At 40.8% G+C, this 5380-nt stretch overlaps 1 protein-coding gene across 1 annotated transcript in view; it reads left to right on the forward strand.

Moving 5' to 3' along the window:
* Positions 1-5380, forward strand: part of LOC103804313 (myocardial zonula adherens protein-like) — a gene marked incomplete at both ends in the record, with an annotated part of 33989 nt that overhangs the window by 27226 nt on the left and 1383 nt on the right. The gene's annotated exons all lie outside the window — the stretch shown is intronic.

Genomic DNA, 5380 nt, shown 5'->3' on the forward strand with positions numbered 1-5380 from the left:
CCATCTTGTTGGTACGAAGTGCACTGGATATGTGATCTGAGGAATTGAGCCCAGGCAGAGAAGAACAATCACAATTCAATGTGCTTACACTCCTTAGCTTCTAGTATTTTCTTCCTCTGAAATAAATCCTTCTATCTCAAGCATTAATAGAACCTTTTTCAACTTGATCTAGTTAAACCAGTCATAAGTTAAATAGGAACACAGAAAATATCTTTCAGAAGAACAATAAATGGAAGAAATAAAATGGAAGTTTGCTGGACTTGGTGACCTTCAACATCTCTGTGTGTTAGATCCCACGCACACCCATTTTTCAGGCTTACAGGGGTTCTTTGCTGTGAGAGCCAAGATCATAGCCCATTAGAGCACCAGCTGAGCAGAGAGTTATCCTGCATAGTCTAAAAGCCTCATGTTCTCATTAGAGAGAGATTACAGATGATTTAAGGCTGACAGATTTATCCCTATGTTGAACTTGTTTGTTAAATAAATCTATTTGTTCACAGCTTAGGGTAGTACATTTTAAATGAAGTGCTGGCAGTTGAAAGTGCAGGACCTGCATTTGGCAGGTGTGACAAACCCAGCCCTTTTCTCATACTATATGTACAGGCTTTCAAAAAGAAGTGTGAGAAGAGACAGATGGCCAGAGTGGGTCACCCAAAGCTCAGGGGTTTTTCAGTCCTTGCCTTTGTAGCTACCTTAAAGTATGGCTGGGCAGTGAGAGATTTTCAAAGGCAATCCAGGAAAAAGACAGTTTGATGAGAGGAAGAATTTGCATGGAGACTCACAAGTGAAAGGTGGAGGCATTCAAACTTCAGGCCCTTCCACTAAGGAGTTTCCACTGCAGAGATGGACTTGGGCAGGCAGATACAGGCACAGAGGTGCCATGGGAGGGTATGGGAAGCTGCTACCACATTGTTTCTTTCAGGGTTGAAATTGCTGTGTGAGAGGGGTGGAAGCTTGTCTTTTATGTATCTGTACAATATGGTAAACCAGTTTATCCTGCCTGTGCCAGTGTAGGAAATGAGGGTTTAGTGTAAGATAAATGAAATAAAAAAATACTGATTTTAAATCAGCAACAAAATTATTTTGTGGCTTGATCTCAATTTCAAACCTGGAGAGATTTAAGAGAGCTTTAGTTTTGAGATTTGTGCAATTGACATTGAAATGGATTGCAATTTCATTGCACAGGAAGCTTATTTTATACGTAATATTGTTTCATTACTGAGGAGTAGGAAAGGGAAGGAAATAAGCATTTACATTTTATAAACAGGGCAAGTGGGTGATGCAGATATAGGAAGCTGTTCTGATGGGGTCTGAAGAGAAAAGGATATTTGATTTCATGCCAAGAAATTATCTACAGAACTCAGATTTCACATGAAATTCCCCTAACTACTGAATTGAACTGTCTCTAGGTCATGGCCCATGAGCTGTTCTCCAGCTTTAGTCTCAGATTCGTTGGATAATAAATGGTGACCAAACACCAGGGAGAAGCTGTCACCTGTTCTGTTGTGGAAGATGTTTGCATGAAAGGACAAAGTGCTAATGAGCAAATGGTACCCCAAATAAAGAAGATACTTTCTGTGGCACAAATGGGGAATAAAGAAGAAATTTTTCCACCAAAGACTTACCCATCTGAAAACATCTGTATCAAGATACTCCAGCTCCAGACATGTAGCAAAATTTCCCTGTTTTAATATTGAAGAACAGTTTCAAGGTCAAGTAAAAGAAGTGGCACAGAAACAAAGAGGATGAAAGGATGGAATTACCAGCAACAGACAGATTTTTATTAACTAAAATCTGCATTGTACAGTACCTTCTGTAAAAACAGACCAACACAACAAAAACACAAACCAAGAAATACAGAAAGAGAACCCCACCTTGGGAGCTCGGAGGAAGAAGATAAAGGGCAAAACATAAATAACTTGTCACACACATGCCCTCTGTGTCCCCCCCATCAGTTCAGGTGTTTGGCATGCCTCAGTGGACTTGAGCCAGGAGTACACTGCTTATCTATTGGCAGGAGTAGAATCACTGCTGGTGTTTGGTGAGAGTGTTTATACATACATAACATCAGCCCTTTCAGCTGGAAATTACCTGGCCAAGTCATTAATTAGAAAACTTGCCCATTACTAAGGTAGCTCTTAACGAGGTGGGTTGAACTGTAGACAATGAGCCAATGCCAATAACTCATTAGGACATCTCAGCCATGGGCCTACCTCAGCAATACACCAAAGACTGGTGTAATGTGTGCATGCAGCTCATTGGTTTAGGAAGGTCTCTAAGTTGGTGCATTAACTTAAATCAATCAGTTGTTATTTTGCTTGAAATTCAATGTGAGTTTTAAAACACAAAAAGTATTGATGAGTTGCTCAAGTGATGTAAGGAGGATTAAAAGGTGAAGGTGCTCATTCCTATTTACTGTACTGTGTTGCCTGAAAAAATTTCAGCACTCTTGTCTAGCCTCTGATAAATACCACTTAAGGTCCAGTGAAATCTTGGACTGAGGAAAATCCTGTTCTCCTTGTACAGCTATTACCTCTGAGAGTTCAGGCTGATGTTGCAATTTCTTGTCTGTCTTGTTTTGTGCATGTTGTGTAGTGTGTGTTTGTCCTCTGTTTAGTAACATTTATGACCAGTTTGTTCATGTCTCTGTATCAGTGTTACAGGTGCCTAATCCATTAATGGCAGACAAATAAGGAAAATACAGTCTACTTGAATAATATATGATACTTAAATATATTAAAACTGTCATGTTCTCATAAATATTTTAAACTAATGGATGATAATATCAAGTGGTAAATGTTGACTGAGTTTACCCAATCCAGTAGATCACTGTGTATTTTAAGCCTCCAGATCTGTGTCTGAGTACACAGAATAAAATAAAGTTTGTTGTTCCAGACTTCCTTTATAAAGGCTTCACAATTGGATATGATTTTAGTTTTCTCTTAAGATGCTTCTTCCTTCTGCTTTAATTGCTTTGTAATTCTCTTGACTTTCCCTTTTAATACCACTACTCACATCTCCAGCATTTCTTTAGAGACTCTTTCTTTTACCTCTTGCAATTCTTGTGACTGTTCTTCTCAGGTGTTCTATCCAAGAGATCAGTTTAATGCTGTTGACTCTTACCTCTTGCTTTCCATCTTAGTGAAGCAAAACTTAGCTGCTTGGTGGTGCAAGAGAGATTCAGAAGTGCAGCTCTTCCTAGAAAGTACTTACACAACCCTTGAAGTAGCATAACAATTCTTTGGTACGTGGAGATTCTGTAAAGTGCAGTAGTGAGAAAGAAACAGATCTGTGTTGATGGGATGGACAAAAAGAACTGAATTTTCTGGGAGTAGCTGCAAGATAAGGTGACAGTCTGGAGATTGGGGGAGTTCAAGAGAAATGATCTCAAGGTTTCAGAAGGAGGCAAAAGTATAGAGAGGTGGTTACAGCAATAGAGTGGAAACAAGGAGAGACCTTGAAAAGTGCATGGCCATGTTAATCCCGAGCCAATGGATAAATTCAGGATGATTCACATTGCATGTGGGGCTTTATGTGCTGATTCAGATCATTAGAAATTGCAATGGGTATGTGAAATGCAAGCTGCACACCCAGCACAATCTGCAGGGAGCGTCATGGCTCGTGCCAGGATGGGGAGAGATCAGGTGCCCTTCCTGTGCCTGAGGGTGAAATGCCTGGATTGGAGTGAGGTGGCCGAAGGGCTGAGCTCACGCGCACCCCAAGGCATTGGTCTGTTGGCAGGCACAGAGCTCCTGAGCAGTGTGTGTGACTGAGTGGCTCAGCCAGGAGGTCACCTCTCCTAGCTGTGCCAGCACTGCATGGAATGCTCCCCAGCCCCTGGGATGGCCCAAGACCACATGATGCCCCTCAGTTGCTGGCAGACCTGAAAAATTACAAAGCTATAGCTTGGGCCTTGTAGCTTTTCCCTCCTGAGTTTTGGAATAGTCCAATGTCTCCAAAAAGGAGAAGGGAAAGTAGGAGCAATGAATGCAGTGGGGTGGGGGAGGTAAGAGAGAACGAAATAGCTGATAAAAGGGTGATTGTATAGTCCAGGATTGCTAAAGTCATATTTTTACTGTTACCATAACTGATTTGAATGGAGTGAGTGGGTCATTAATGTCAATGATATTGCTAAGTAGGTTGTGAGTTTTGTGTAACTGCTTAATGTGGGCATGAAGGTTATAGAAATACTGATAGAAATGTGGAGTCTAACAATGCTAGTTGGGTCAAGTTAAGTGCTAGGCAAAGTCTATGTGGGCACTTTTAGAGAAGGTTGGAAGAGAGAGGCTGAAGGATGTACCTGGATAGTGCTTGTAGAAAATGATGAAGAAATCTGAGAGGGTAGATGTGCAAAAGCCAGATTTGGGAGCAAGTTGCTGAGTTGGCAATGAGCTGAAATGATGAAGTCTGCAGATACAGCAAGGATGAGGGGGGTTATAGGCCTTGGGCATTGACCAAATTAAATGTAGGAACATCTTTGTGATAATTTTGTCCTGGAATCAGCCCAGAAATGACTCAAATCCAATAGTCAGTCCATGGAAGTTGAGAGTCTTTGGCTTACACTGATCTGTTTCTGACCCTAGGCTATTCTGGCTACCACTTGGGCCTGGAGTTCAGTATTGTGTTTTGACCTATCCTGCTTCTCCTTTCTTCCTCCTTACCTTATATTCAACCCAAAGTCAAAATCTATTGCTCTGTCACCTGCTAGTTGTTCTCTTGCTTTATGCAAGGCTTTGAAACAAAGATACTCTTAAGACTTGGATTTGTGGGTTTGTTTTTTTTTAATTTTAATATATTAATATAATCCCTTAAAGTTATTCCTGGGGTTTTTTTCTGGTTTCCTGTGACATATCCCCTCATGGGTTAGTCAGCTCAGGTTTGTGCACTCCTGGTGCTAATGGCATAAGATGATGTGTACTCAAGTCCTTATTCAGTAAATAAACTTTATTTTATAGTAAACTGCTCTGCTGGGATGTGTCATCTGTCAGGTGTCAGGCCACTGGTTTCAGCCCTTGGACTGCAGTAGCTGCTGAGACAACTACTTGGCCACATGTCTGGGGGTGCAGCATTCCCTGTATGAAGTAGTCTGGGTGTCCTGCTCCATTCTGACTGTGCTTTCCTTCTGCAGTGGCCTCACAGGGTGCTTTGCTACATCTAGGGAGCAGGACTGCAGGACCTCTATTTTTTGGTGTTGTAACAGCCTCTCATTTTAGCCACTGCTCAACTTATTTCTAGATACAAAATACATTTGTATATATGTATATACGTGTGTATATATATAATATGCATGTGTATATAATACATGTGTATATATACAAATGTATATATACACTTTAAAAGAGAGAAAAAGGAAGTACCTAATTTTGAGAAAGATGGATGA

Source organism: Acanthisitta chloris, unplaced genomic scaffold (genome assembly GCF_000695815.1).
Source record: "Acanthisitta chloris isolate BGI_N310 unplaced genomic scaffold, ASM69581v1 scaffold4696, whole genome shotgun sequence".
NCBI classification, from domain to species: domain Eukaryota; kingdom Metazoa; phylum Chordata; class Aves; order Passeriformes; family Acanthisittidae; genus Acanthisitta; species Acanthisitta chloris.